Raw genomic sequence first — 7,345 nt, forward strand, 5'->3', positions numbered from 1 at the left:
ACCCCAAAACATTACGACTACACATAGACGGTAATTAACACACAAGCACATTTATCAGATCCAGACACACATAATGACAGCTTAAAACATGTATAACAGAACTAACACAACATTATTACAATACAAAACCTAACTAAACAGTTACAACCCTTTTTATACGCTATTTACAACTGCAAGTGCTCATGGGAGTGACGTCACTTGCAACCTCCCTAATCCACACCGTGGGAAACGCCACATAATGAATCATTATGGTGTCCAGCAGCTTCCTGTCTGAAGATCAGCTCCAGTGCTCCATCTGTCTGGATGTGTTCACTGATCCTGTCACAACTCCATGTGGACACACTTCTGCATGATCTGTATCAAAGAGTGCTGGGACACCAGTTCACACTGTCAGTGTCCAGTATGTAAGATGGATTTTCCCAAAAGACCTGAACTACATGTTAACACCTTCATCTCTGGACTGGCTGCTCAATTTAGAAAGCCAGTTCAGATCAAATCAAGCAGCACTGCTGGAGAAACTACTAAATCTCAGGTGTTCTGTGAGTTTTGCAGTGAGAAGAAACATGAAGCTCTGAAGTTCTGCCTGATCTGTATGGCCTCTTACTGCAAGACTCACCTGGAACCTCATGAGAAAGTTTCTTCATTCAAAAAACACAAACTAATAGATCCTGTGGAGAACCTGGAGGATTACATCTGTCACAAACATGAGAGACCTCTGGAGATGTTCTGTAGAGACGACCAGACGTGTGTGTGTCAGTTCTGCACTGAAACAGACCACAGGAACCACAACACAGAAGAAGGTGAGAGACCTTTTTCAGGGACATATTTTACCAAGACAAACCATAAGCTGCTTACATTGGCATGGCAATGAAAGAAGAGGGTACGAGTACAGAGTGGCCTGCCTGCAGTCTCGACCTGTCCCTAATTGGGAACATGTGTAGAATTTTGCAACAAAAAATGTGGCAAGGAAAACCCTGTACTGTTACACATTTTAAGACGTGTTTGCAGAACGAATAGGACCTGAAATAAAACCTGAAACACTAAATCACTTGGTGTCCTTGTTGCCAAACTTTTTTTTTCAAATTTGTTGAAAAGGAATGGCAACATTACAAAGTGGTAAATGCTTTACTGTCCTAACAAAGAAAAAATAATGAAACAGCATCCCCTGTTGTTCTGACCTTTTGTATTTGTATATTTGACATGCATATATTATCTTTATCTGCAAATAAAAATTAAACAATATGGGGAAGGGATTCTCATACTGCATACTGTACACCAGCGTAGTCAAGTTAACTTTATACTGGAATGTTTGCCTGACCTCCGAGGTTCTTTCATCTCGTTTTCAGCCAGTAAACATCCAAAAATCAATAGAATTGCACAAACTGATTCTGCAGTATACAAGGAACAAACAATAATCAAATCAAAGGATCTCTGTTCATTTTCAGTTAACACTGTTTCTTAAATGTGAGGTTCATCTGCGTGGACGAACTAAAGGAGCGTCTAAAAAGTGCATGAAGCAGAACGCTATTTAAAATGCATTAAAGGTTGTAATAGTCTCACGTGTACGATGCTCTGTACCTGTATTACAGAATAAAAGTTTTACACAGTAAAAAAAAAGTGATATAAATATATTGTAAAAATGATACATTTCAATTTAATAAATGTGTAATAAATGTGTTAGGTACCTAGTGACAGAAAAGAGCCCTAAAGTATGGGTACAGTAATTAATCATATATATATACAAAATCCAAATATTGTGAAATGTACATTTTAAAAGGTTGTACATTAATATAGCACGTCACTATCATGACATTACAAATGCAGTAACAATCCACCTATGCAAGAACATGATTTCTCTATAGACTGTCAAGAAAAAGGGTTAAAAAGCGATTTGCTTATATCGGCTCAAAAATAGTGTTATACCAACAACAGCAATGTTATACCAACAACACTGAAGCAAGCTGGAAGTGGAGCTCTATACAATCGCCCACTTTCCAACAACAGATCTGTGGTGATGTACAATAGAGCAATACATCAGTATTACAGTATAACAATTATATTATATAAGGGATTTGTATAATACATAATCAAATGTTTTTGTTTTTGGTATAAACTTCCAGTTTGCACAATAAAAATGGTTTACATTCTGCAATTGTTGCATGTATATTCATACCTTCATATATTAGATCATTTTGTGGGGTCAAGCAAAACCTCCATAATATATATGCACATGCTGAAATGAAAATGCTTTATATTCTATTTATTCTTTAAAAAAGACTAAGCCAAAGACCGATATAAAATTCCAGTGATACATAAAAAATTTAACCGTTAGAATTCAAAAAAATACCATGATTAAAAATTTTGGCCATACTGCCCAGCCCTACAATTAAATGACAGTCAAAGTAGCACGAGTTTTCCAGCTCAAAGATGTCTCATTCTAGATTTTTATTACTCTTCAATACCATTTTACAGACTCAGCTGGGAGCAACAAAAGCAGAAGTTGAGCAGATGATCCAGAACCGACTGAAGAGGATCAAATAAATAAAACATTCTGTAGAACTTAATAAAGTAAGAAAAGCCTTTCATTACTCGACTAGTCCTCATTTCCGAACATACAGTGTATCACAAAAGTGAGTACACCCCTCACATTTCTGCAGATATTTAAGTATATCTTTTCATGGGACAACACTGACAAAATGACACTTTGACACAATGAAAAGTAGTCTGTGTGCAGCTTATATAACAGTGTAAATTTATTCTTCCCTCAAAATAACTCAATATACAGCCATTAATGTCTAAACCACCGGCAACAAAAGTGAGTACACCCCTTAGTGAAAGTTCCTGAAGTGTCAATATTTTGTGTGGCCACCATTATTTCCCAGAACTGCCTTAACTCTCCTGGGCATGGAGTTTACCAGAGCTTCACAGGTTGCCACTGGAATGCTTTTCCACTCCTCCATGACGACATCACGGAGCTGGCGGATATTCGAGACTTTGCGCTCCTCCACCTTCCGCTTGAGGATGCCCCAAAGATGTTCTATTGGGTTTAGGTCTGGAGACATGCTTGGCCAGTCCATCACCTTTACCCTCAGCCTCTTCAATAAAGCAGTGGTCGTCTTACAGGTGTGTTTGGGGTCATTATCATGCTGGAACACTGCCCTGCGACCCAGTTTCCGGAGGGAGGGGATCATGCTCTGCTTCAGTATTTCACAGTACATATTGGAGTTCATGTGTCCCTCAATGAAATGTAACTCCCCAACACCTGCTGCACTCATGCAGCCCCAGACCATGGCATTCCCACCACCATGCTTGACTGTAGGCATGACACACTTATCTTTGTACTCCTCACCTGATTGCCGCCACACATGCTTGAGACCATCTGAACCAAACAAATTAATCTTGGTCTCATCAGACCATAGGACATGGTTCCAGTAATCCATGTCCTTTGTTGACATGTCTTCAGCAAACTGTTTGCGGGCTTTCTTGTGTAGAGACTTCAGAAGAGGCTTCCTTCTGGGGTGACAGCCATGCAGACCAATTTGATGTAGTGTGCGGCGTATGGTCTGAGCACTGACAGGCTGACCCCCCACCTTTTCAATCTCTGCACCAATGCTGACAGCACTCCTGCGCCTATCTTTCAAAGACAGCAGTTGGATGTGACGCTGAGCACGTGCACTCAGCTTCTTTGGACGACCAACGTGAGGTCTTTTCTGAGTGGACCCTGCTCTTTTAAAACGCTGGATGATCTTGGCCACTGTGCTGCAGCTCAGTTTCAGGGTGTTGGCAATCTTCTTGTAGCCTTGGCCATCTTCATGTAGCGCAACAATTCGTCTTTTAAGATCCTCAGAGAGTTCTTTGCCATGAGGTGCCATGTTGGAACTTTCAGTGACCAGTATGAGAGAGTGTGAGAGCTGTACTACTAAATTGAACACACCTGCTCCCTATGCACACCTGAGACCTAGTAACACTAACAAATCACATGACATTTTGGAGGGAAAATGACAAGCAGTGCTCAATTTGGACATTTAGGGGTGTAGTCTCTTAGGGGTGTACTCACTTTTGTTGCCGGTGGTTTAGACATTAATGGCTGTATATTGAGTTTTTTTGAGGGAAGAATAAATTTACACTGTTATATAAGCTGCACACAGACTACTTTTCATTGTGTCAAAGTGTCATTTTGTCAGTGTTGTCCCATGAAAAGATATACTTAAATATCTGCAGAAATGTGAGGGGTGTACTCACTTTTGTGATACACTGTACATAAGAAGAGCTGCTATTTCTAATAACACAACATAAATGACTTGATGTTTCTCCTGGTAGAAAAACACAGAGAAGGAGAAAGCTGACAGCATGGAGATCTTCAGAGCTCTGATACGCAGCATTGAGAGAATCCAGGCTGAGATGCTGAAGGTGATGGAAGAGAAGCAGAGAGCAGCAGAGCGTCAGGCTGAAGAGTTCATTAAAGATCTGGAGCAGGAAATCACTGAGCTGGAGCAGATGTCCAACACTGAGGATCATCTCCACCTCCTACAGGTCAGAGTCCCTCTGTTTAATAATAGTAATGCAGCAAATGACAGGACAGCACTGGGGATGCTGAGGGATTTCTCCTCTCTCCTGCTGTACTGTAGATTTACTCGTCCCTGTGCAGACCTCCACCCACCAACAACTGGACTGATGTCAGTATTCAGCCTCATCCAGATGTGGAGACTCTGAGGAAAGCTCTGTCTCAGCTTCAGGAATGTGTTGATAAAGTAATGAAGAAGATTGTCAGTATGGGTAAGTGATTATTATCTGTACGATCTTGTGTGTTTGAGCAGAGAAATTACTTATGACTTACATTTATCTGGTAATAGTTTAACCATAAGTTAAAGCTGCTGTTATCAATAATTCTCTATTGAAGCTTCTATGAGTGTTGGTCACCACACTGTGTGTTGGTTAATGTTCATGTTCCAGCTTCATATTGTGCTTTATAATCATCACTTTAAAATAATCCAGTTTCTAACAGAAATGATTTCTAGCAGTAAATAATTTTATTCTTTATTTTATTCCAACCAAAACTGAAGAGAATTCAACAATATGCAGGTTTGTGAGCTCTCACTCATCACATAATGAAATCTAGATTTCTTCATTACTACACACTGTGTAACGATAAAATGGGTGTAAATTGTGTCTCTTTCTCTCAGTGGACGTGATTCTGGATCCTGATACAGCAAATCGTTACCTGATCCTGTCTGATGATGGAAAACAAGTTACATGTGGAGACAAACGACAGAAGCTTCCTGATAATCCAGAGGGATTTGATTACTGTGTCTGTGTGCTTGGAAAGGAGGGATTCTCCTCAGGGAGATTTTACTATGAGGTGCAGGTTAAAAGGAAGACTAAGTGGGATTTAGGAGTGACCAGAGAGTCCAGTAACAGGAAGGGAGAGATTACAGTAAGTCCTGAAAATGAATATTGGTCTGTATGGCTGAGAAATAAAACTGAATATAAGGCTCTGGATTCTCCCTCTGTCCTCCTCTCATTGAAACAGGCTCCTCAGAAGGTGGGGGTGTTTGTGGATTATGAGGCGGGTTTGGTCTCCTTCTATGATGTTGAGAATGAGTCTCATATCTACTCTTTCACTGATAAACTTTATCCATACTTCAGTCCCTGTCTCAATGATAAAGGTAAAAATTCAGCACCACTGATCATCTGCCCTGTTAGTCAAGTTCAACCTTAATTAGTGAATGCAATGTACAACATCACTGTCTGATTAATATTCTTCTATTTGTTTCTTCTTCTTTCTCTCATTTGTATTTTATTTTTAATAAATTATTATTTGCAAAATAATAACAACCAAATAGGAGAAACCTACCAACTAACTGGATCACCTAGAATACAATGGCAACCAGCTAATAACAGTATTTTAACCATGTGGCATATTAAAACACCATAATAACCAACTAGTAACCTGATTGAAGCTGCATAGGATATTGTGGCCATGACTTAGCAACACCCTAGCAATCTTAAGGGAACAACCAGCAACCATCTCCAACCATATATATTACCATAGCAACCATCTAGCAACACACTAGTAATTACCAGATATGCCATAGAACCACCTAGAATGCCCTTGTAACCAGTTGGAATATCGTCACCTTCCTAAAATAATGGCCTAAGTCATTTTTTCAGGTTTTTCAGGAAACACAAAAAACTGAACAAAATATAGAAAATATGATTTTTATTAATTATTTTACTGAAAAAGGGTATAACAATAGATGACTTTTAACATACTTACAAGAATGTCTGTCAATTATGCAACATAAGAGAAATAAATGACTTAGGCAAATTCCTGAACATTTCTTTGTAACTTAAGCAATTTTAAACTTTCAACTTTGTAAACAATGAAGAGTAACTAACGAACTAACTAAGCATAATCCTGAGGAAACATGCTTCTTATCACTTCTTCAAGCTTTTCAATGCTGGGTTTTTGACTAATGCCTTTTAATGTGGCAAACTGTCAAAGAAGGGATGACACTCAACAGGCATTATGTGTTTCACTGACTGGAGGTCCTGGAACTTTCTCTCCTTGATTGGCAGAGCACATGGAAATATTCTAATCCATGCTATTGGCTTATTTGGTACCTGTATTCTCTGTGGCAGTTCTTCCCACACTTCTTCTGAGAAGGACAGCTTGAAATGGACCTTGCCTTCACTGCTAAACTGAAGAGCCCGCAAATCATGCACAGTTGGATCTCCAGTTTTTTTGCCTGGTCTGATGCTAATAAAGTAAGATGCATTCAGTTTCAGGAACTCGTCATGTCTGAGCATTTTCACATGATACGGTGATGGCCTGATTCTTGCAGTCTGGAGTATGATGAGGTAGTCTCTTGGAGTGAAGATATCAGTAACTAGTTTGCGTTCAATAGTGCTATGCATGCTGTCACACTCCATTTGTGTGTGCCCTGCAACAAGGTATTTCTGTGTTATTACTATCCCATATTTCCTTGCAAGCTCACAAAATGCATTGGCTACACATACGTTGCGGTTCTGATAACCGCAACCATCGCTCCACACTATGATCTCTTTCAGTTCTGGATGGTCTTTAATCACACGTTCAAAATGGCGATATTGAAGATGTGCAAACACTTCACTACTGAGGTCGCCTTCAGTTTCATCCCAAATGTAGCAGTACCCTTCCTTTGACCTTAAGTTGAAGAGTGTAAAGTTATGTACCTGCAGTTTTGTTTTGTAATACAGGCTGCTGGCTTGGGTCTTTGGACACAGTAGCACAGCTTGCAGGTCCATTGTCCAAACTGACTTGCAGAATCTTTGTCACGGGATTTCGCTTGCCTTGCTTTATCTT

At 39.6% G+C, this 7,345-nt stretch overlaps 1 pseudogene; it reads left to right on the forward strand.

Annotated features, from left to right (window-relative positions):
- Window positions 1-248: 248 nt before the first annotated feature.
- On the forward strand, window positions 249-5,719 carry LOC134312018 (zinc-binding protein A33-like; annotated as a pseudogene).
- Window positions 5,720-7,345: the final 1,626 nt, after the last annotated feature.

The sequence above is a fragment of the Trichomycterus rosablanca genome, chromosome 4, assembly GCF_030014385.1.
Source record: "Trichomycterus rosablanca isolate fTriRos1 chromosome 4, fTriRos1.hap1, whole genome shotgun sequence".
Taxonomy (NCBI): domain Eukaryota; kingdom Metazoa; phylum Chordata; class Actinopteri; order Siluriformes; family Trichomycteridae; genus Trichomycterus; species Trichomycterus rosablanca.